Here is a 26468-nt window from a genome sequence, read left to right as displayed (position 1 = left end):
GTAATCTCTCCAGGAAAATACTACTGGGCAGAATGTCCTTGAAAAAACCTCAGCATAACAACTGCCCACAGCCACCTGGGTGCAACATATTATGATATAAAATTCTTGCAAGGGAAGATGATGAGGGAGCAACAATTCCATAAGGCATGTTCTCTTCTCAAACTCATATATCGTAAGGAGCAGGAAGCATATATTATGGCGTGATAGAAAACCGGTCTTGCCTTACATGCTCCTCACTGGAGACATTTCTGTGTACATATGTACATAGAAGTGGTATATGAGTGTCATTACTAAGGTCAGTCTGCATTGCAACTTTTTTCAGTCTTCACGGTTGTAAATGAATTTTTATTATGGTATTATACTTACTCTAAGGTACTAACTTCATGATAGTCACAAAAGTTCCTCTGAAGCTGCTGGAAAGTTAGCATTTTATCGCTAATTCTCATTTCAGTAATGTTTTTTCCTTTGAATTTAATTTCAGAAAAATTTATTGTCGAATAACTTTAAAAATCATGTTACTGAGCTCTGTATTGCTAGCTTAGAATTCAGTTATGTAAATCATAAATTGATTTGTTAATAAATAGTTTGAAAATATTAAATGCTGATTTCAGATACTTTTTACTTAGTGAGGTTACTTTTAAAAGCTGAGGTGTTACTAGTTTCCATCACTGTACTGACATATGCATTGTTATAATATTATATTCCTATAATATTATTGTTATATATTATATTCCTAATTTCCATATTTTCCTGTATTCCTGGGGTATTCATGGTACTGAAGCTAATGGCTGTTGGGGGATTGAGTATTGTTTCAACACTTATTCCAAACATCTGTTTCTCATTTGAACTTTCTGTACTACTTTATTTTCCTGCCCTGTCTGGGCCTCACTTTGTAACAGAGCTGCCAAAACGAAAAAGAAAGGGAAAAAAGAAGTTTCTGGTCCCTTGAAACTCTGGTCTGGCAGCAATGTTCTGCAATATTTTCTTTTTAGACCACCAGACATGAGAACATGTGCTCCCTCTTATTCCACGTTTTTTCTTACAGGAAAAGCTCTAGCCAACTTTGTGACAGAAGAAAAGAAGCAAGAAAGCTGATACACGATTCCAGGTTCCAGAAGATGTTTTGGACATTGTGGTCTGCAAATAGATCTACCAGTCTATTGATCTGGACTAAGTCATCCTTCAAAGGAAAATAATTTACCAGGACTCAGTGGGCAGCAGTCCTTTTGAGAGCACTTACCTTGAAGCACCAAGATATTCCAAAGACTTGTGTTGTAAATGTGTGTTTTAGGGTTGCTTAAAGAATCACTGGGTAAGGTATTGGCAAAGGCAGGGTTGGTGTAAAAGCAAAAGCAATACAAACTTCATTTCTCAGGTTCACCCTGCTCCGTACTAGATGGTTAAAGCGCACAGAGAAAAAGCAAACAAAAATCTAAACCCATTCAATCTGCAAACAAAATCAACCCAAAAATAACCTGTGAGAAGGCTTGGGGGCTGAGGGACAGGGAGGGGGAGGAAAAGAAGCTGTTGAAAAGGATAAGGATCAAAAGGAAAATGGAATAAAGAAGGCCCTCCTGTCGACTCAGAAGATTCAGAGTAGACCCCTTTGCTAAACAGAGCCTAGGAAATTTCTGGTCTAAAGGTTTAAACCTAAACTTAACAGCAGTTAGTCTGCAGCTTAAGTTAAACAATTGAACAATTCATATAGAGTTTATGGTAGCACAACAGTAACTCACAGTCCTAACTTACTTGCAAATCTGAAATACTTAAGAATCCAGGAAAGCAACATTCCCAGTACCTTTGCTATGGCATATTCACATTAACGTGCACCCAGGTGTCAAGGAGTACATGTAAGATATATAACTCTGAAAAAATTCCCTTTCATTTCAGTGAAGTACTTGCATCAGATGCCTTTGCATCTTCTCAGCGGGCAGAGGGTGGAGTCTGGAGGAGGGTGTGTATCACCATCACTGATGTTTGGCAATCCTCCGAGTACAACAAACTTGAGAGTTTTTGAGCTCTGAGAGGCCCTGCTCAGAGGGAAGAGCTGGTCACAGCTGCTGCAGTCCAGGAGACCTCCAAGGGTCTCACTTTGGACTGTGGTTTACAGGGTTACAACAGAGTGAGCTTTGATCATAGCAATTTCTCATCCTGACTGCATCTCAGGTAGGTAACTTTCTTCAAAAAGTGTTATGTCCCTTGGGCAGTTTTTCAGGCAAAATGCACAAAATATGGTAAAGGAAGATTGGCAGAGGCTAAAATCTGAAATGGAGGCCTGACGTAAAATTTCCATTATGCAGCATAGGGTCTAAAATGATAATTAATATTTTTATGTCAAAATGACATTTCTTTTTTGGTGCATTATAAAATATATGAGTCAGAGAGACTCACAATGAAATATTTTATTTTGACTTTACATAAGAAATCAATTTTTGTGTGGAAAATTCACAATGAGCTTTACTATTAATATTAGTTAAGCAACTGTTTATTCACTAAATATGTGGAGCTGTGCAAGCTCTAGTAAATTATTTTTTAATTTGTATCCAAGAGCCTTCAGGAAGACAAATATTTCAGTAGAAACTGGTGATCTAGCATCGGTCCTTTCTAGGTAAAGTTAATAAGGAACTTACTTGTAAGGACTAGATAAAATTTCTGTCATAAATATGTTTATATTACAAGTATTGTGAGGAGTTACACTGAATGGAAAAGAGTTTCCTATGTCAACCATAATCATATAACCGTAAACAGTGAATCACAGATGTTCCTTTCCCCTCTGCTCACAGTCCCTACATACAGGATCCAGTTGTTCCAAATTTTGATCTTGAAGCATTTGTAGGCATAATTTCCTCAACAATTACTTAGTCAGGAAATGTTTTAAACTAGAAAGTTATGTTTTCAGGCAATAATCCAATTCTGAGCTGTTATTCAGTCAGTTCCATAGATGACATCTCCCTAGTTTCACACTTCACAACTTTGCTGTCACAATTCTGTCTTGCAAGCAAGATAATAATCCCTTATGTAGAGGTATGCCAGTTGTATGTGAAAAGTCATCTGCATAGTTTCAAAACAAGCAGACAAGGTTAAAGGATTTCAGTAGTCAATAATCCTATGTTACTTCTGTGAAATATAGAAAATGCTTTGGATAGCAGGTAGGGCCTTCTCAACTTCTGCTCAGAGAAGCAGGGAACTTCAGTGATACTTCAAAAAATTGTTAAAAGTAGGAGAGGCCCAGGTATCAGGCTTAAATCCTTGTAGACAAGAACCAGGAAGGAAAACTGGTCATACTGACATCAAAGTTCTTTTAGTCTGCTCCGTGTGAAAGAATAATGTTGTGTATTTCATTGTCTTATGACAAACACTTCATTGCTCTTAATAGCACTGAAGAATAAAGCACCACAAATACTTATTAAGGCTGCTAGGTAGTTTTTATCATCATTTTCAAATGCAGAAATCATCCCAAGGTTATTGATGGCCTGAAACAGAGCTAGGGAAAGGACTCAAAATTCTTGAATTCCAGTCTTTTGACTTAACCAGATGACCTTTTCAAGACCATGTCTCCTATTTCTGGGTGTTTTCTTAGTACACAGAGGAAGAAAGAAAAGTATTGACTTGGTGTACATTACTTCAAACTTTTCCTGTTAAGTCTGAATCTCCTGAAAGTAATGTGTGGGCTGAAATGTTTATCCTGTATTCCTGGATGAACATCAGGAGAAAAACACAGGTGAAGAAATGGTAAAAAGACTTTTAAAAAAAACTTGCTTCAAAAGTTCAGGTTTCTGTAGCTCTTGTGAATCAAAGTAGCAATGTGATCAAAGTCTGTGTGTTACCACACCACAGATTCTAGGCAAGCTGCCTGTGCAATTGAGCCTCCTGTTATGTGTGCAGGAAATTCCTTGCTCAGTGCTGTAAGTGTAACATTAAAAGACTTAGCATCTGGAAATTCTGAATTTTGTTACTGCTTAATGAAGTCTAGTAGTGTGTTCACGGGCCCCATCATTGGTTCAGCTAAGGCTGTTGTATGACAGCTTTCCACATGGAGTTGTAGAATGGCTTGGGTTAAAAGAGACGCTAAAGACATTCTAATTCCACCTCCCCTGCCATGGGCAGGGACACCTTCAACTAGACCAAGCTGCTTAAATTGCCATCTAACCTGGCCTTGAACACTCCCATGAATGTGGCATGAACAACTTCCGTGGACAAGCTATTCCAGTGCTTCACCACCCTCACAGTAATTTTTTCTTTTCCTAAGTCTAAGCCAAATCTTCTCTCCGTTTAAAGCCATTTCCCCATGTTCTGTCACTACACACCCCTGTAAAAAGTATCTCTCCATCTTTTTTGTAGGTTCCTTTCAGGTACTGGTGATGCCTTGAAAAGCAACCTAGAACAGAGGCTAGACAGTGTTCAAGGAATAAAATAGGTGTTTATTAAAAAGGCCTTCAGAGTATGCACCTTGGGCAGTACAAGAGCCTGGTCAAGGCTACACCCAAGACAGACAATGGGACACAAGTTTTCACACTTTGTAAGTTTTGGCTTATTTATATGTTGGGGTTAATTGTCCAATTACAGCTTCAGATTATGAAGTCCTATCCTCCCAATTTGCTCTCCTTAATTCACTGTTGTATTACTTTCTTGGGCTTGAAGATGCAAGGGTGATATTGGTTTTCAGACTGCAAAAGAATTGTTTTGTCTAACTAAACTGTGCAGAGAATTTACTTACACTCTATATGTGGTTCAAAGTTATATACCAATGCAGTACAGAATCTGAAAAATATGAGAGCTTAAAGCATCACTGGAAGGCCTCAATTAGGTCGCCCCAAAATTTTTTCGTCACTTAAACCATAAAATTCTTATACAGGATTTGAAACACAAAAGAAGACTTTTCCTGCTTAAGCATCTTTTATGATGAGGCAAAGATTGTAATTTTACACAAGGTATGTGTTTCAAACCCAACTTTTGTGAGCTAGGGCTGTGGAAATAGGTTTAGCATTATCACCTAGAATTTCTAGTAGTCTTCCTCTGGTTGAAAAGCTGCCTTAATAGCTTTTGGAAAGAATTGAACTGGCAGCCCTGTAGAGTCTGGATGAAAAGGTACTGCTGAGGCTAGCTAAATGCAGTCGTTTTTTCAAAGAACTTGAAGTTTGTGATTTATTATTAAGACAAATGAGTGTCAAAAAGAGGTTGTCTCTGTTTGTTTAATGAAAACAGAAAATGTCATTGAAGCAATTATCTTTTACTTGGGCTAGATTATTGTATTTACCCAAAATAAACTCTTAAATGTTGCATACTGTAACAGCTTCCTAATACCAAATTATAATTTTTTATATGTATTAAGGTTTTTAAGTGGTAATTTTCTTAATAAGCTGTTGAATTATAAAAAAATCTAGCACAGAACAAAGATGTATCTGTGCTCCTTGGGTTCTAAGTTTTAAAAGCAGATTTTCTTTTTTTTTTTGTCTCACTAATTTCCCTTAATACTTCACTATACATTGCTTGTGTTGGAGAGCTTCCAAATAAGTTGAGGACACTGAACTATTTCTTGAACAACAATGGCATATAGAATCTGTCTTTGAAGACTTCCAAAGTGTTTACATTAGTAGGAATTGTGACTACTGGTGAAGGAAAAAAACATTTTTCACTTTCCCCTGCACTAGTACATAACGATCAAAGCTAGAAAACTGCCTTTTTCTTTAGAAATCAGTTTGAAAAAAAGTGAAATGCAGTATGATCTTGTAATTACTCTTAGGCTGCCTGACTGTGCTGTTTTGCATACCAAAAAATCCTTTCATCTATGAGGCATTAGTGTAAAATTTAGGCAGACATCTAGTGTTTCTTACAATATGCCATTAATAGCTTCAAGCAAGCACATATTGAGTCAGCTTTAAAGCAATAAAACTCTTTTTCTCTCCCTTTCTCAGAGATGTATCAAAATGCAGCAATAATAAAAACTTCATAAATTCCCAAACAAATAATAAATCAAAACCCCCAAATTTAGAATAAGTACTTCTGAGGTGCTAAAGATTTCTGTAATTTCAAGGTATCCAGGATATTGTGCTGCAACACATTCATGATTCAGCAAAAACTCCTCTATGTAGCTGCACATTGAGATAAAAGTTTTCAAGTCAGTGTGGTTGCAATAACTGTAAACAGTTATTTTACAGATGTGAACAGATGTAAATAATATTTTATAGTGAGTTTCCTCTAATGGTACAGATGGTATAGAAATTCTCATAGTAATACATTAGGAAAGCTGATAGAGTAACAGAACATTAAAAGAGAGGAATACCCTTGAATATCCTTTTGAGACCAAGAGGCATATTTATTCTAATATGTTGAAGTGCTAAAGTAGAGCTGTGATACAAAGTCTTCCCTGTCATAATATGTCACAATAAATGTCTTGTCAATTTTAGCTAATTACCACTGCCACTAATCCCAGTAAGACGCTATATTAAAAGCAGCTTATGATCTCATGGGTACTGGAAAATCAACTCCCCCAGCTGCTATATCTATTTTTTTTCCATCTCTCTACATTCAGTTTATAAGAAAAGTTTAAATTCCTGTAAATTTCCTAAAAAAATAATTGCACTATCTTAGTAATTTCATATTTCAGTTCTGGCAGATGAATTTGAATATAAAACCATTCAGTCTTCTCTGAGTTGTTAGACTGAACATGCTGCATGGAGATAAACACAAGCAGGGGATGAGCTATGGGCTTTTGCTTATTTCAAATTGCTCAGTTCTGACTAATCAAAGAGATTTATTGTCACTCTTTTCTGAGGGATGGATTCACTGTTTGCTTTACTTCTGTTTTTGTGTAGAGGGTCTAATGAATACTTTCTGGTTTTAAAGAACACCTTTCCACAAAAGGTTAATCCACAAATTTTTCTCTGTACACTTTAACTCATTTTGATTCTTTGTATTTTCTTATTAAATAAGAAGACTATTGTGAAAAGCAGACCTTAGAAACAAATCACCATCAAACATTATTTTGCATTAAAATGAAGCTTTCTTGCTTTGATTTGAAATAATAAAAGTGTTAAGTGGAGAAGAGTCTTCAGTATCTGGTGAGCAAAGAGAGTCCAGAATATTAGCTATTTGCATTTATGTTGAAACCGAGTCAAGGAAATAATTACTAGATAAAGAGAACCTTGAAAAATACTAGACAATTTCAAAGTAAAGCAAACAACATAAGTAAAATAGATTAAAATTAATGTACAAATATAGAAGTCAAGAAATTACGTTGCATTGCCAATTTACCTTTATTTAAGTGGAAATGAGGGAAAGGAAGAAGATATTAGCAATTCAAGGTGAAATCTAAATTAAAATGAAGGTGATAGTAAAAAATTACATGGTTGCAGTATTAAATCTAACTTTCCCAAGAGGGAAACTATGAGTAAGCCATACTGGTTTAATGGGTAATAAAGCATGGGTGATAAAGTATTAAAAGTGAAACAGAATAACATAATGACAGTAAATGCATGTATGTTTTTTAAATTGGTGGGGTTTTTTTAAAAAAAGTATGTATGCCAGATTAATGTTTTAGGCTTGCTTACTATGACTTAGTAATGGACAATGGTTTTAAATTGAAAAAGAGTAGGTTTAGAATTGGATGTTGAAAGTTCTTTACTGTGAGGGTTGTGAGGCACCAGAACAGGTTGTTCAGGGCAGCTGTGGATATCCCGTCCCTGGAAGTGTTCAAGGCCATGTTGGATGGGGCTTTGAGCAATATGGTCTAATTGAAAGTTGCCCTGCCTGTGGTGGCAAGGTTGGAACTAGATGATCATTTAGATCCCTTCTGATCCAAACCATTTGTGGTCCTAGGATTCTGTGATTTACTTTTAGGTGGTTAGAAGAAATGATTCATGGCAAGAGTATCAACTAGGAATGCATAAGGCTGTAGAACTTTTCCACTTTCCCAATGTTCATTCTGTATAAAAGACCATGTATTAGGGGCCAAATTAATTTTTTCTGAAAATTTACTGATTTATGCCTTGTTAGTTTTTAGCAGTAGTTACAAAGGTTTAAATAAAAAAGGTGGGTTAGTAAAAGGGCTTAATATTTGGATACCTACAGCCAAGTCCAGAACAAAATGCTGATTAAAGTCAGCAAAGTGTTAAATTTCGCATTTCAGTTCACTGCACATGAAATCAGCTTGAAGATTTCACCTAATACCTTAGTAAATAATCATGGCTAGCACGTCTCTGCCCTGTAGATGATAGTTTTGTCAACACCAGTAAAGTGTATGTTGCTTGTTCCAAGGATTTTGCAGTTTCTGCAAGGTATGAGAAATGCCTACATAACTCACAATGACAATGAAGAAAATGGATATGTGCTCTCCATTTCAAAGGAAAATAAGAACAAGCTTAGTGTTCTAGTTGTTTGAAGCACAGATTTCTTGTCTCGCACACTTCTGCTATGCAGGATGGTTTTAATAGCCGGTTCTCATGCACTAAAAATTAGACCTTATAGTAGTACTGCGCCCATTTGTCTGATGTGGCATTTTTCAGTAGGTTAGGGTTGGTGTTGGAAAGCATGAAGTCATAACTGGGCAAAGCTGTAACACTGAAGAACTGGTAAGATGTTGAGGTTCCTGGGGGAAAAAAAAAATAAAAAAAAGAAATTAAAGAGGAGAAAAAGTTTACAAGAAATCAGAAATTGTATGACAAGAAATCAGAAGTTGAAAAACAGATTGAAAAGGGACATGTTCTGTGGTTTGTATGTATGCAAGATGATTCTGACAGTGACTTTCTACACTGTAAAGGAACAAATGAAGGGTAATAATAACCTTGACAAGGGCCAGTAAAATCGCTATAGGAGAAGACCAAAGAGAATTTTAATCACTGGTATTGCAAACCCCATGGATTTTGAGGATGTTAAAAGCAAACAACAGCAGGCTGGATATGGTAGAGGAGACACCAAAAAGTGGTTAGGAATCTCTGCAAAACAGCTTTATTAGCTGTTTGGACAGCTGAAGGGGAGCTGATTAGGATAAAAAAATTATAAACAACAAAATCAATGAGAACATCCAGCTATTGTGAAAGTAAATGTTTCCTGGGTTTAACTGTCAAAATTGATAAAGCTGAGCAGTCTCTTTATTACTTACCTAGCTTCTTCTAATGCTTTAACAGTTCATGACAGGAGATAAAAATGAACTTCTTTTCCTATCAGTCACAGGAATTTTATTGGGTGACAGTGTAATACCATTTTGTGCTGCACTGATCAGTTAAATCTCTGTAAGGTTATGATTGATATTCATCTCATTTGCATTTTTTACCCTTATTGTGGAGGGTTTTTTCCTACAAAGCTACTGCATTTAATATTTTCTTCATCCAATATTCTAGCACCTGACCTAATTGTGACACCACAATGCTGAAAATGGTTACTTAAGCTTTGGGCATCCAAGGTCCGCAAGTGGAAGTCTGAGTAACCTGAGACAATAGGAAGTACATGCATTAACTCTAGCCTACTATCATCTGACACTTTGGAAAATATAGAGTTCTAGAACAGCCTAGTTGAAAAAAAACATTCCTTGAATTAAAGGTTTCTATAAGTTTGGCATAGAAAAGGTCCACAGTTTGCTTAAGAAAGTTGTGACCGTGTTTAAGGGTTTGAGTTCTTACTCCGTTCATCATAATGACATTATAGTGGAAGCAAAACCACAGTTAAGCAAACATGCTGACCTTCTGTAAGCCCTGAGTCTTCGATTCTTATATAGTGATATACTGGAGCCATGAAATTTTACAGAATTATTTACTGTTGACAACAGTCCTGTGTTTAATATTGCCACATAGAGATCAATTTAACTGCAGGTACTTCTGGCATGTAATTTTGGACTTCATTCTGATGTGTCATATTGCTGAAAGTAACATATACTGATTTGAAGTGTGAATTTAGATGTATATCTCAACAAGGAATATGGAGTACAAGTCGTTTCAACTGAAATATGGACTGGTATATTTCTGATCTCATGTGGTTCTCACATGTTCACACATTCCACACTCAACAGGGACAAGGGTTGGATGTAGTGGTCTGAGGTCTTTTTTTGTCTTTGGCAGTTATAATTTCCATTGGGCATTGTACAGGACCGTGACTTCAATAAACCTGTGTGAAACAACAAGTTGCAACATTGTAACTGATTTAGTGAAACTCCACACATAAGAACAAAAAATTATTAGCTGCATTTTGAGTAGCCTTAAATATACTTTTTTAAAGTAAACTAAGTAGAATCTTGATAAATCTTGAAAATCTTGATTTTTTTTTTTTATTATCTGTGTGTATTCCAAGCTTTATTTCTTCAGTTATGGAAATGTGGAGCAAAATAGTGCTAATATTTGTTAAAAATTAATAGCGAAAATTACAGAGAAATGGTCTGTAAATCAGTTTGTATTTCATCTTGGGTTGTGAACAACTTTCAGTTGCAAAATGTTAACTTTGCAGCAAATCTCTTTTGCCTTTAAATGCATCTCAGATAAGTTATATTAGTGCTGTTAATTATAAAGAATGAAGTGGGAGTTTGCATTTAGAGAAGCATAGTAAAATAGTATTTACTTATTTCCTTTTCAGAACAGAACTGCATTTTAACTTTACCTTTACAGTAATACCATTAATTTAGAATAAGAAAACAAATAACTGGGACCAAATTTTCTTACATCTTGACAACAGCTGCTGGAACTAGTGCCTTCAGCTCAAATTTCTGCTCTTAGATTCATTAGAAATGAATCCAGCTTTTCTGCACTCATCTTGCAGAACAGTACAGTTTGTTTCCAAATTATAACTTACATATGAAAATAATGGAAAAGCTTTTAGTCCTTGAGATAATGTAAACATTGTAAATTGGTGTGATTATCAGAGTCATGGATGTACTATTTTACTCAAATAACTACAATTATGCTCCCTAGTATAAGTGCAGTGTCCTATCCCTGTGTTTTCTGAGGGTATACATTGCCTCAAAAAGCCTTTCATATCATAAAACTGTGTTTATATTCTGGCATTGTTCTCTTTTCCAGCTATGATGGAACTGCTGCATTAGTGCAACTTGGATGTTGTACAAGTGGTGTTTCATGATTACTACATTATGCAAACACTGAAAATATGAGTTTAGATTAACACCACCCATTAGTGTGTTTTCTGGCAAGGAGCAGCCCAAGGCAGTTCTTCTGGATAGACAGTATCAACTTCTCAACTACATGTTTCTATTTATGGAGAGTAAAGTGTTTTTCTGCATTTATCTATCCAATGTTTATGTTTGTAAACATTTTTGTTGTATTGGAATCGAATTAGGTGCTGTACATGTGCCAGTCTGGCAAAATCACTAGATGTGCATGAAGACTGTGGCTTCAGGAATAGTCAGATCTCTAGATGGGAGTAGTTAAGAAACAAATATCCAAGATCAAGACATAACTTTGTGCAGCCTGAATAGAGAAATTTTGCTGTATTTTGTTCAACTACTTTGTTCCTCATAAATTGGCATACCAAAACCCTTCACAAAACCAGCATCCTCCACTGGGGCTTGATTGTTCCAATTATCTGCTAAAGCTGATTTTACATTCTAGTAATATTTAGAGCTCTTTAATTCTCTATTTACACTAGGAGTATCATGTCAAGCCACCTTAATCTAATGCTTCTGATAGCTATTGAAGAGTTTTAACAGATAATTCTCATCATAAACCACCATGACTGACTATTAACTTATAAATGCTGTGTACAAATTTTTAAACCACATTTTTTAAAGCAGGGATTTCACTAGAAAAGAGTACATCATCCTTTTTCATTCACACATAGGTAAATCTCTCTCAAACTTAGAACAAGGCAGATTCCAATGTAATCTCTTTTTATGTATCAGAAATGAGGAAGCATGAATAATGTCTTAAAGAATGTCCTAGGATATGTGTTCCTAAATATGTGGGCATTCCAGATTTGTGGTAAACAATTACCTTTTTTTTTTTTTTTTTTCCATACAGAACACATAAGTTTGGCTATAACCATGATCAAAGCAGAAGGGGGAAACATTTAACACTCCATACTTCATACCAACTGTTCCATCAACAGCCATGTCAGATATGGGCAACAAAGAGGTTGACATCTTGTGTTACCTCCCCACCAGAATGACCCTCATATTCTTTCCATTTTGTTGTCTCTTGCAAAGTGTAGGGGCAGGGAAAAACAATGAGAAGGGTAAACATTTAAACTGTATCATTGAAAGTTGACAGAGATTATGAATGAGGCATTTAAGGAAGGAGAGAGAGTGTGGACAGATCTGACTAAGTTTATTGTGGTATTTGGAGTCAGTGTACATAGCCAGTTTCCAAGAGTCATGCCTGCCTTCTTCCTGTACAGTGTGGTGGCCATCAGCTTCATCCTGTAAAATGCTAGGCTACATCTTTGAACATCTTAAACTTCCACTGGCCTTACTTGGAGGAGTTTTCATTGCTTCTAAAGTCTCTCCATACTTCAAATAACAGAGATGAGATAGACTTAAAGTCTATTTTTTTCCAAAACTGGCAGAATTTAGCCTCTAACAATGTATGAGTAAAGAGAGTTACTTTTTCTGAAAGGTTGGAAGTAGTTTATACAGTGTTTGTAACTAGATCTTGGGCAGGCTGGATCTTATCAATGAAGACTTAAATGGGACTCATGCCTGGTATTTCTAAATTATTTAGTATTCAATCATCCTGGCAGAGTTATGATGCTAGTAATGGTGTTCATTTGTTATATACCTGACATTTTTCAAGAGCAAATACAGATAAATATTTTGTTCATACGAAATTAGTGCTGGTTTTGAGGATATCTGAGCCTGCATTTGAATGCTCTGGGCATTTTAAGAATAGTAACCTGTTGGTCAGCTCTGACAGGTAAACAAGAATGTTTCCAGAGTCATAACACTTTTGTGAAACAAAAAGTAAAACTTTAACAAATTTTTACATAAATTGACAAGAATCCTTATTTCTTTTAATACTGAAACTCTGTGACATATTTTGTGGAATATCCTTGCCTCACAGCAGTTATGTACTTTTCAGTTTGTCTGCTGCAATACAAAATATGGAGGTGTTTACTGTTAGTTTAGATCCTACCTGCTGTGATACAGTTGGATAGACTTGGTTTTTTAGGTGTGAAGAGCAACCATCAAATAAGAAATCAAATTGATTTAACTCAATCAAGTTAAATGCTATTGACCTGTCCAAAGTGTACTTTTTATTTCAGTATGCTGGGAAAAGTAACATAATAATGGGCCTTTCATTCTGGTAAATGCCACTTTCAAATAATTTAGTGCATTACTTTTTTCTAGATTAACTCCATTATTCATTCAGCTTTTGTTTTGAAATCTCATAAAGGCTTACCAAACAGAATAACAATTTAGTGGTCAGGCATTGATTCATATTTCTCTGAAAGTACTCAGTACTGTATGTTGGTGACAAAATGCCTTCCCCCCACACTCCCATCTCCCTTCCTTTGCAATTTTCTCTGATGTGCAATATGATTTGTCTTAAGATAAGAATACCAAGTGTGAATTTCAGGGGGGACTCAGGATGATCACATAATAAATGCATTTCAGAGATGAGGTACCTGTGATGATAGTGACAGGCTTTGGTGCACACTAGCCTGCAAAAGGGTACAAAATGCTCTGGGTACTGAACTGACTGGTCTCCTGAGATTGCAGGCAGCTTCCAGAGGGATCTGTCCCCAACCACCCCATTCACTTCACTCCCCCCCTTCCTTCTCCTCCACCTCCAGGCAGGAATGTCTGCCAGGTACATCCAGCCATAACACTGGAAAGGCTCACTTTTGAATGGATAAGTAAAAGTGTTAAGATCCTGATTACCTACAGAGATAAAATCTTATAGTGCCATAGGTTCTTTGTTGCTTTGTAGCTGTGCAAAGCTGTAGCTTCTGCATGGTCAAAGCCTGTACATTTCTAGGGCAATCTGTTTATATTTTATCTCTTTAGACCTATTTATACTATATACTCCATTGACAATATTTAGATATTTTGTTAGCAACAAATCTAAAAATACTCAATCACATAACCTACTAGAGAAGCTTTTTCTGCTGCTTTGTCATATTAAAACTGAGAAGAGCCTGGGCCTATCTGTTTGACACTTATCTTTGTATGTATGCATTAATAAGACTGCCTCTTCATCTTCTTGTCCTTGGAGGAAGAAATGCTTGACTAATAAACAGCTTTGTTAGGCCAATCTTCCCTCCAAGGCTTTATCCCAAGGCACTTTACCAAACAGATCCCTGAAGAGGCCAAATCAACTCTCCTGAATTCCAGGGTAGTGAGCTTTCTGTGCACACTTCTTGTTGCCCCAAAGATCTTGGACTCCATTTCCTGGTCACTGCAGCCCAGGTTGCCTTGAGCTTCACATCCCCACCACCAGCCTTGCCTTGTTGATGTGTACAAAATCCAGCATACCAGCTCTTTAACTCCTCTGGCACTTGGAGAAGGAAGTTATCAAGATAAGAAACTTTCTGGTGGAGTTAACTTTCTTCATAGCATTTTCCTACTTATTTTCCCTATTTCTTTCCTTTGCTTTTAAATTGTCTTAACACATTTATGCTCCTCCAATTCTTCCCTATCTTGCTCTAGGGGTAAGTGTGTGAACAATGAGGTGAGGACTTATCACCAAGGGCCAACCCAGCACACTTTGTTGGTAAACATGAATGCTGTTTTGAGAGTTGAAAAATCAGTAAACTTTGATTCTTACTAACTGCTACATCCTTTACTGTAACATTCAGAACTTAATCAGATTTCACTTCACTTCACCAGATGAATATACGTACCACTGACAATTTTTAATTTTGGGGGTTTTTTAGTGTCAATTATTTGTCAAGGAAATGCTGGAAAGACAAAACTTTATAACTTATCTAGCAAAGCATTTATACACATATTTCACTCCAAACTCAGCTAACATTGTCAAAAATAAGGTGAGACTTAATGTTTGGTTCAACGAGAGTCAGTTTACACATGAAGTTAAGAATGCATTTTAATATTTTTCTGGACTAGCACCATGCAGCATGTATTCTATCCAATTTATAGATCTACAAATAAAGAGGCCACTTTTAAGTCCATTTACTTACAGGAGTGAAAGGAGAAATTGTAAGAAACCAGATGTTTTTAACCGTAATTTGATAAAAAGCATAAAAAGAAAATAAAAACATCTCTGTGCAGTAACATCCAGTTGGCTAGATTGCAAATGGCTGTCTGGCTGAGCTCCAGGTCCCTTCTCATTACAATTTCAGCACTGTGGGATAGTTAAAGAGTAGAGGAGAAACAGCCTGTGTTTAAAGTAATGTTGCTTATGTTGCTGCTTAGCCAAGGAATTAATAGCTGGCCTCTGGGGAATGTGGTTGGCATCTGGATCATGGCATGATTGAGGGTGCTGCTACAGGAGCTAGAATACAAATACTAGTCATCTCATTAATAAGTTGCCCTCATGTTCATATTTATTACATACTGTATCTTCTGTCAGAATTATTCTTTGTATGCAGAGTCTTTATTTATGGTTTGAATTCCTTTTGCATTATTTATCTACAGTGACCAAAGATAAACACTGAAAGGTAGGTGTACCATATAAAAAAATGTTTGGCTGATTGACTGAGAGAATCAATATTCATATTTATATTGTATATATCACCCAAAGCCCCCTCAGGGCTTTCCTGTAATTGCAAGAGTAATAAAATATTTCCTTAAAGAGCCAACATAAATTCTAAATCCTAAATTTATTAGCCTGAGAACTCTGCATCAGCACTCTCCAGTTTTAAAAGTGCCAAAGCAAAAACTGTTCATGTATCACAAGGATAGAAATAGCCAACAGGGATTTTTAAAAATCTGGTGGAAAGATAGTTTGGAAAAGATAGATTTATAGAGGGAAAATAGGAGCATGATTCTACTTCAGATTTTGTTTGTTGCAAAAAGAATATTTTTATGGCTTCATCTTCATCACAATTCCCAATTCTGCCCATGCTGTCACAGGAAGTCACTGGATGCTATTGCCATAGCAACAGCAAATAGGGAGGAAAATCTGCTTTTTGAAAACTTAAGCTTACATTGACAAGGATAATATCAAAATCATTGGTTTAACTCTAATGTAACTCCACCATTTGTAAATCAAGTTTAGTTTACCTGAAACTAGTGAAGTTGTGCTGCTCAAAAATCAGTCAAAATCAGATCACAGAACCAGAAATGAGAGGATTGTAAGGAGTAGAAGTAGATCCAGAAAAATAATGTATAATAGTTGAGTTGATTTTAGCAAGGAAAATGGATGCAAAATGATGTCTTGAGTTAGGAACTCAGGTTCAGACTCACAGCTTGCAGCTGATCACGCTTTCTTCAGTGGGTCTGCTGGATAAGGACGTTGTCAGTCCCTATGGCTGAGCTATCTCTCCAGTGCAACACCTGTCCTTGAGTCTCTGCTTTGTTATCTCAAATACTAACTTCTTTAGAAGAACAGTGTATAAACAGCATAAAAGTATAAAAATATATAAAACAGTATAAAAGTGAGAATCTAAGATGGTTTTCTGGAGTAAGAATTGCAGATGAGTTTTAAACAGCATACTTCAGACAGGTTGTTTCACTGACTGGCTGGAGAGCTTTTATATTATCAACAAGTGAAGTATTTGCTGACCTACTGTAACTGCAGGTTTATTTTATTTTTCAGTGTAGTTGCCATCTCTTTTCTCAGCTCAAAATTTTGGAATCTTCTTTACATGAAACTTTACTATCGTTACTCCCTGACATTTATCTTGCCCAGTACTGATTTCATGATGTTTATTCTAGCTTTTTGTGTCATTGCAAGTTGAGTACAGCTTTCAACACATTTCTTTGTGTTGCAGGTGCAGTGAGAGGAGTGTTTGACTAGAGTGAATAACCAGAAGTAGGAATGTGCTATAGGCTGGCTCTCGTAAACATTTCTTTTTACATGTACATGCCATCATTTGGAACAGCCAAGCTGTGTCTAACATGCTTGCTAGGGCTTATGCAGCCCAATGGCATTGCATTTTTATCCAACAAATCACTGGATCTTCAATCAAAATGTCAAGTTGTATACAAACAATTTCAGAGAAGCAGGAATCAATTGGGTCAAATATCATCTCAAACAGCTCAAATGTTGGCCACAAAGGTGATAGAATCAAGGTCTAATTTGCAAATAAATGAGCATGAACACTCAGTACTGAATATAAAAGCTGTTTGGTGATCTGAGTTTGCTGTGGGATTGAGCACCTTTCAAGAATTCTAGGTTTTAACCACATCCTAGCAGTGGGGAGTACATTTTATTAGGCATTCTACCTCACAATTGATTCCTTATTCTTAGGTAAGAAGATAGTAAATCCTTGTAATTTTTCTTGTCTGTGGTAAACTATTAGCTATTCCCGTATATCAAGTGTCACTAAAGCTGGATATTAAGCTCCTGTATGTCTGCTGTTAAAGGTGTCATTCATGGCATATGTTGCACTGATAAGTAATGGTAAATTCACTAGGGCGTGACCAGCAGATTGCCATACAAATGTATTTTGAGATCATTATAAATACACTTGAGAAAAATCGAAGTATTACAAATGATCTGGAACAAAGATAGTATTCAAAGATATTTCCAAACGATATGTGGTATTAAAATAATTGTGTGAAGACCTTGAAGATATTGTTTTCTAATGTCAGGACTTCAAGAGCAATGTTGTAGAACGTATGCACAATGGCAGAGAACAGTGGTACAAATGAGGAATAGCATCGCAGTGAAACTTCAACTAATTTCATGCATGTGGGAGAATAAATGAATATTCATTTGCTGATGGTAAATATGTCAAAGTTATAATGATTTCTTAGCCAGGAAATGGCTAGTAGGGACATTACTTTTCTGTAACTTTACTTCAGGTAACATCTGGTTTTTTTCTTCAAAAAATGTTTATGCCTAAATGGATTGTCAGCAGTCTTCCATTAAGTATGAATTATTTTAAAATAATTTGTCTTGTGTAACCTGAAAAACAGTGTAAAGGTTTGATGCCACTTTATTCCAAGACTTGATCCACCTGAAGTAGCTGTATTTTTTGCCACAAATTTCACTATAACCAGAATCCTGCCCAAAGAAGTCTTCCTGCTGTAGACACAAGACTGTATATAACCTGGTCTAGAACAATTTTTTTCCCTCCTTTTTCTGTGATCAATAACCTCTGCTTTTTTATTATTCATGCTCAATGAATTTTTAAAATGCAGGAATGAAACTAAAGATCAAACTTTCAAGTAGTGAACAACGAGGTATCTTACAGCAAAATAGTAGATCAGCAATTAATAGCCAGATAAATGAGAAAATATAATCACTATTTATTATTTTCTACCCTCCACAGAAGGTAGTCTTCTAATAATCAGGATGCCTTTCTTACTACAATGCTTCAGTTTAAAATAGTTTTCCCAGTTATGATGTAAGATAACAAAAAGGTGAAGCAAAATGGTTTTGTGTCCATGTGCTGTTTTGACAAATATAAGAAATGCTTGAAAGTTACTGTCCTGGTTTAGGGCAAATTTGAGACGAAACTTCTAGATGGGTCCCTCTAGAAAGCAGATTCGAGCAGCCCCTCCCCTAAGCAGTTTGGGAAAAGATTTCCTTGAAGAAAAATAGAAAAAATTATTATTTAACAAGCCAAGTGTTCACAAGTATAAAAGTTGCATAATATTAAACAATGGAACCTCTCACTGTTCTGAAGAGATGGCAAATTCAGAAAGTCGTTGTTGTGGGGTGTAGTTCAGTCTACCATCAGCCCCTCCTGAGCTGGATAATGCTGTGTCCCTGGCCCCGGTGGGACACAGGTGTGAGATCACAGTGTTTTCTGGGTATTCAGTCCAGAGCAGGGCCGATCAGCTCCAAGAAAAATAAAAGCCACAGTCTGGGGAACTTCTCTGCCTCTGCTGGCCAAAAAAGACTAACCAAAACCAAAGGAGTGCTCTGTCCTGCTGTCAGTGCTGCAGTCCGTGAGAAGGAGTGTTGTTCTGAAAACAAACTGTGTGCTTCTTCTCCTCCCTTCACTCTCAGAACCAACTCTAAAGGTGCAGAACTTAATATTCAGTATGAACAGTACAGCCAACTGGGGATACAGGCATCATAAAGTCACCCTAGGACAGTTGAAGAGGGGAAAAATGCAGTTTTCAAAAATATCAAAACCTTATTTGTTGTAACCATTTACAGGAATGGTCTTTCGCCTTTTGACCCTTCTGGAATTTCCTCCTTACATGTCCATAACTAATTGGCTGAATGCCAGGACCCTCCCAAAATAGGAGACTAGATAAGACCCCTGTAATTTCTTTGTTCTCTCTCTTGATGCCCCTGGACCCCTTCGAGGAATAAACGCCTTGGAATAAGCTGGGGATAAGAGCCTCTTTTGGATCTTTTGTCCTGTCCCTTCGGAGATATTCCTCCAAAGCCTCTCCAGAACTAGCCCTGGGCGGACGCTGCGGGGGGAATATTTTCAGGTTGGCACTCACATGTGTTTTAGCAAATATTAAAAGCCCATGCATAGCTGGAGACCCGTTAATAGGTCTTAAAAAGCTACTGAGAAAGTCAATTTCCCTCACAACTAGCAGTTGTTTTTTTGCACAGCTGTGGGGTGGGGGATGGGGTCCACAAATTTGCATTAGCCCAATGGAAAACGACCTGGGACAGGGACTTCTGACGCTTCACACGACCGACCACAGTCCACAATATAGGTGAGATTCCTTTCTGTGAAGGCGAATCTGGAATAGCCCCTAGCTGGGGGAGGAGTTCTCGCAGTGGTCGTGGAAACCGTGGTCTCTGCAAGAGCTAGGACGAAGTGGAGACCTTGTGTAAAATACGGTTTGGTTTTTCGGTTTTTTTTGCTGCCAGGTGCCCATTCGTGCGGGGCTGCCCTGGTCGGACAAGCCCGCGTTTTAGGGGTGAATACGGCCTGGGCCAGGTCCCAGAAGCCAGGCTACACCGGCAGGACCTCCCCCCTCGAGTGCCCCGGAGCTGGTGAGAGCTGGAAACCTAGGCTCTCCCGACCCCATGAGAAGCCCGCTGCTCCCGGCCTCCGAGCTGGAGTCGGATAAATAAACGTGCATGGGTTTTTTCCACATCAGAAGGTAGATATTGGACAGATAGCTCTTAAAACATCACAAAAATGGGTGTATCACTATCTGTTCACCAAAAGAGTGTATTAAAACAGCTTAAAAATATTTTAATCAATATAAAAATCCCTAAGAAGTTACTAAAACAGTTTGTCTGCTGGCTGTCAGCTGAAATTCTTGACTATGATTTGCAAGATTTAAATTCCGTTTCATTTTGGGATAACATTGGACAAATATTAACTTTAAAAATCAAAAATGGTGATCAAAAAACTGCTTTATTTGTTCCTTTATTTTTGCATGCGCGTAAAATACTGTTAGAAGCTAAAGAACAAGACCAAAGCAGGCAGTCACAAATAATCTCTCCAAATAACCCTTGTTTTTTTTCTAATGCCTGTGTTCCTGACAAGGATAACAGTATAGATGAGATCGGCACTAAACTGCTGACTTACCCACAGAAACACGAAGAAAGTGAAAAGGGTGGAGGACACATGTTTGGTTCCTTCCCCCACATTCCTTTGTCTCCCCTTTATCCGGATCTCACCCCATATCTCCCAACTAACCCCTGCATTCCTTTTCTTGACCTTTCCCAACCCCCCTTCCACTGTCCACCTCTCCCCCGCGTTACCACAGCAATGGGGGCGGGCCGTTTCCAGCCGGCACTCGCAGGGGGGAGGGGGCGGAGCCCTTGCAGCCCCGAGCCCCGGTGGGGATGGGGCCGGGCCCTTCCCAGCTCGAAGCCCCGGGGGGGAGGGGATATCCCTCGTGGCAGAGGCACAGAAACAGCTTTCCCTCAGGTCCCAGGATGGGGGAGGGAGGCAGCCCTTTGCCAGACCCCAGAGCGGGGAGGGGAGCAGAAACTCCCTGCTTCCCTAGACACTGAAAGAGCTGAAAAGGAAATTTTAACAACTCAGACTGACAGGAACAAAAGCATCCATTCTGTTACCCCAGTCTGTTATATTGGAAGAAAAAATATTAAGAGAACTTATCAGCCGTTATCCTACCAAGACAAAAAAGAAATTTGCAAAATGCAGAGAGAATTTGGGAGAAGCAGTGAAATTTTTAAAGGAATTATGAAGGCAACTTTAAATGCTAATGAAATGGTACCAGCTGACATAAAAGATTTATTCAGATGCTTGTTAACATCCGCAGAGTATATTTTACATGAAAGGATGTGGAAGAAGTCATTGTCTATAGTATTACAAGAGATCTACCAAACACCTGGTGAAACTAAAGACAGTGATGGCTATGATATAACTTATGTTCATCTCTGTGGTGAGGGTGCTTATTACTCCCCAGAACAACAAGCCAGATTATTACCCAAGTCAATTTTATATAAGATATGTAAGGCTGCAGAGAAAACATTTTACCAATTACCAACTACTGAAACAAAAGGCAGCTATGTTAGTGTAATTCAATCATCTTCTGAGACATTTTTGCAGTTCACTGGTCGTCTAAGGACACAGGTGGAAAGACAGGTGCAAGACCCACTGGTGCAGACAGAATTGATAAAAGAGATGGCTCAGAGGAATGCCAATGAGACCTGTCTTACAATTATTCTCAGCCTTCCTCTTGAACCATCACCCAGCCTAGCACAAATATTAGAAGCCTGTACCAGAAAAGCAGAACTTTTCCAGGCACCTGAAAAGAATACACGACTGGCACAGCCAAGGTCGGCAGCAGCAGCGGCACCAGGACCGAAGAGGTAACCAATGTCACCAGAACAGCTGCAGAACATCGTCTGCCTTCACTACAAAAAGCCAGAACACTTCGCCAGAGCCTGTCCACAAAATCAGAAACAGAAGAAGTCGAACAAACAAAAAAACTAATTTCTCAGCGTGTACCCGCAGTTAATATCCTTATGCACAAAGATAAGAATATAGCGGGACCTGCACCAACTAAACCCTCTCTCTTAAAAAAAAAGGGGGAGGAAGTGACACATGGTGTGGGGGTAGAAAAAAATAAAAATGCAAAATGCTCAATGAACAAGGTTTGGCAGCCGCGAGGTCGAATAAGGCTCGTGATTACCAAAGGTTTTCATTTCAGGTCTACTGATTGGACTGTTACGGTGGACATGCCAAATACCTCACAGGACCTGACGGTTCATGACATGGAACTGGACAGTGAGTATTTTGTTCTTGGGGACACAGCACACAGACCCCTACAGATTGAGATAGCTCCTATGACTATTAAGGGAAAGATAACAGGCCTGATACTGTTGGCATGTTGTACACACCCACCATATTACCTGGCAGAGGGGCAAATTCTTACCCAGGCCGTTTCTGTTCCAGCAGAGATCACAGCAGAAGGAAAATCACCAGAAGTCTACTGGGTGGAAGTGGTGGGAGAGGACAGACCCTCTATGGCATGTAACATAGCCTGTGGCTCAGAGCACCTCCATGTGAAAGGTGTACTAAACACCACCACAGACGTAACCGTTTTACCAAAAACCATGTGGCCTGCTGTAAGAGACGCTCCGAAGATCCCTCATCTGCCTCACGACCATCGTCAAGGACAGAGACTGAAACCCCTAAAAGGGACTTTAAAATCTCAACACAGGAGTTCTGGCCTGGCTGAGGTGGGATGTTGGCCAAGTGCTGCCTGCAGGTGTGTTTGATGGAAAAACCCAGCACCCATATCAGAACATCAGAACCTGAGCAGAAACAATGGGTAAGTCACGGTGAAGTGACTGCACCTGCTGACTTGTACTGGTTGACACTGTACCTGCTGACGGCCGACTTGTTCTGAGTTCTCTAAATGAACAGACTGCAATGATTTCCCCCACCTGTTTGGCCAACTGCCTGTCGCTTCGGAGAGGACTATAAGAACCCCTGAGTTAACCACAGACTTTGTGATCACCCCACTGGAGAAACTCGCGTCTATAGGCATCTTCAAAAGCCTCGAGGACTTGACCCTCCATGTTGGTAGCTATAATCTCCTTCCCCTCTTTTTCTGTCTTTCTTACTCTTCTCTTTTCTCTCCCCACTATCGCATTTGTTGGCACTAAGTAAAGGTGCATTTGTGATTGAGTAAACTGAGTTTGTCCCCCGCTGTGTCTTTTGTGCTCTAAGATCCTTAAAACGAACCATCATGAACCCCGCTTGTGTGAGCGGATCGTGACACCTGCACATTGGGAATTGCAACCTGTAGCGGGCAAACTTCAGGGCATTGGAGGAATCACGTTCGCAAAAATTTCAAAAAATGTAATCCAAATTGAGGGACCTGACAGAAAAGTGGCTAGTGTCCGTCCGTTTGTTGCTGAATGCAAGGCCCCCTGTGGGGGAGAGACACCCTGTCCCAATGGGGAGTCCAATTGGTCATTCCTAAGACACCCCAGGATTTTTGAAAATAGCCACTGTGGGGCGCCCTACCCAAAAGTTAACATGGTTGGATGATACTCCAAAATGGGTAGCACAGTGGCCATTAAGCAAAAAGAAGCTCAAGGTGCTTGAGGAGTTTGTGGAAGAGCACTTGGCCCAAGGATACATAGAAGAGACAACAAGTCCTTGGAATTCCCCAGTTTTTGTAATAAAGAAACAAGGGAAGGACAGGTGGAGACTTCTCCATGATCTCAGAGAAATAAACAAAGTTATAGAGGACATGGGATCATTCCAACCAGGGATGCCTACACCAACAATGCTTCCTCGAGATTGGAAATTGGCTGTTCTAGATATCAAAGATGGTTTTTTCCAAATTTCTTTACACCCAGAAGATGCCCTGAGGTTTGCATTCTCAGTTCCTTCTATTGACCGAGAAGTACCAATGAAATGCTATCCCTGGAAAGTTTTACCGCAATTGTCTTAAAGTGAGTCCTTTTATATGCCAACAGTATGTAGCCTCATTGCTGTCTCCAGTGCACGCTGAGAGAAATGACGCTATCATATTGCACTATGTAGATGATCTGCTTGTGTGTGCCCCCAATGACTCAATACTCCAACACACTCTTGACCTAGTTGGCAAGGTTTTAACCTCTGCTGGATTTCAATTGCAGGAAGATAAAGTACAAAGGATGCCACTTTGGAAGTGCCTGGGCTTGGAAATCACTGCAAGGACCGTTGTTCCGCAGAAATTGGAAATTGACTGCAATCCCAAAACCCTAGCAGATCTCCACTCCTTGTGTGCGTCTTTGAATTGGGTAAGACCCTGGCTAGGCCTCACAAATGAGGATCTAGCTTCCCTCTTCAAATTACTGAAGGGGGAGAGGGAGCTGGTTTCTCCCAGGAAACTGACCCCAGAGGCAAAAATGGCAATCGAAAAGGTACAGAAGGCCCTGTCAGGGAGACAGGCTCATTGGTGGGAACCAAATATGCCTTTCCATTTCATTGTTCTAGAAAAGCTGCCACATTTGCATGGTTTGATTTTCCAATGGATTGAGGGGCAGAGAGATTCACTCTTGATCATAGAGTGGGTCTTCCTCTCTCACCAAAGATCCAAGATCATCACTGAACCACAAGAATTGATAGCTCAGCTGATTCAGAAGGCCAGGGTGAGACTGTGTGAAATGGTGGGTTGTGATTTTGCATGCATACACCTCCCAGTCAAACTTTCTGAGGAGGGAAAGAACTCTCCTGAGAGAATGACCAAAGAGACGTTTGAGCATTTGCTCCACAGCAATGCCAGTCTCCAATTATCTCTGGACAGCTACAGTGGACAGATATCAGTCCATGCCCTGTCCCACAAATTGTTCAATGAGGAATTCCACCTCATTCCTCATGAGAAAAGGAGTTGGAGACCACTCAAGGCTCTCACAGTGTACACGGATGCATCCGGGGCCTCTCACAAGTCGGTGATGACTTGGAGAAATCCGCAAACACAGCTTTGGGAAGTTGATGTTGAGTTTGTGGACGGATCACCCCAAGTGGCTCAACTGACCGCCATGGTAAGAGCTTTTGAGAAGTTCTTGGAGCCAATTAATTTGGTGGCTGACTCTGCTTACATGGTGGGGGTAGTGTCCAGAGCGGAGCAGTCTGTGCTCAAAGAAATAGAGAATGAGCATCTCTTCAGGTTGCTTTCAAGGCTAGTTTATTTAATCTCTCGTTGAGAACATCCGTTCTATGTTATGTATGTAAGATCACACACTGATTTGCCAGGTGAAATTGCAGAGGGGAATCGTCAGGCAGACACCCTTGCTGCCCCAGCTGAAAAGGCACGTCTCCCCGACATCTTCCAACAGGCAAAGCTGAGTCACCAACAATACCATCAAAATGTGCCAGGTCTGATCCGTCAGTTCCAGCTAACACAGAGTCAGGCTCGAGCCATTGTGCCCACCTGTCCCAATTGCCAGCTCCAGGCCATAGCATCGATGGGTGCGGGGGTTAACCCCCAGGGCCTTGGCAGTTGTGAGGTGTGGCAGACAGACATCACACACATTCCTAGTTTTGGTCACCTCAAATATGTTCATGTAAGCATCAATACATATTCAGGCACAGTCTATGCCTCTGCCCACACAGGAGAAAAGTCTGTCCATGCTAAGCAGCACCTAGTGCAAACTTTTTCTGTATTGGGGATTCCAAAAGAAATCAAAACTGATAACAGCCCAGCATATGTGTCCAAGGAGTTCCTGGAGTTCGTCCAGCGGTGGGAAGTGGAACATAAAACCGGCATCCCTTACTCCCCCACAGGTCAAGCTGTGGTTGAGTGTGCACACCAGATGCTCAAGCGGGTCTTGGCTAGGCAGAGCAATTCAACTGTGTGTCTGTCTCCACAGCAGCAGCTCTGCAAAGCCTTGTTTGCCATCAATTTTCTGAACTGTTCATTTGAGAACATGAGTCCACCGGTGGTACGTCATTTTAACAGTGGCAATCAGTTCAAATTGTCTCAGCGTCCACCAGTCTTGATTAGGGACCCTGAAACATGGGAAACCAAAGGTCCCTATGAGCTCGTGACCTAGGGTCATGACTATGCGTGCATGGCTACTCCCTCAGACCCTCGGTGGATTCCTCAAAAGTGGGTGAAACCTTTTGTCCCCAAAAATCCAGTTCCAGCAAAAGGGGATGAGAGGCAAGTAGTCACTGCTGCAAAGATTAGATGCTGCCGGAAGAAGGAAGAAGAATGATCCTAAGTGTAAATTCCAGAAGAAACAGAAATGTAACTTGTTTTAAAATGTTTGGTTTTCCCTTGTAGAGAAAACCTTCCTCACACTTAACCCTGTGATGAACCCCATCCAAGTGATCACCTTGCTAATGCTAAACAGTCTGGTAATGGTGTGGATTGTACCTCAGCCGCGTCAAAACATCTGTGTGACCCTGGCACAGACACTCCAGCAGGAAAGCATATGTTTGTCCATTGCAGCAGCAGAGAATTCTATGTCCACCTGTCTGGTAGGAATTCCATTGCAGGCTGGAGAATTTCCAGTGCATTTGGACAAATATGGGTCCAATGACATTCCAGAATCACGTACCCC

This window comes from Chamaea fasciata, unplaced genomic scaffold (genome assembly GCF_029207755.1).
Source record: "Chamaea fasciata isolate MVZ Bird 193981 ecotype frontalis unplaced genomic scaffold, bChaFas1.0.hap1 SCAF_4, whole genome shotgun sequence".
In the NCBI taxonomy this organism is placed as follows: Eukaryota; Metazoa; Chordata; class Aves; order Passeriformes; family Sylviidae; genus Chamaea; species Chamaea fasciata.
This window is presented reverse-complemented; position numbering follows the sequence as displayed.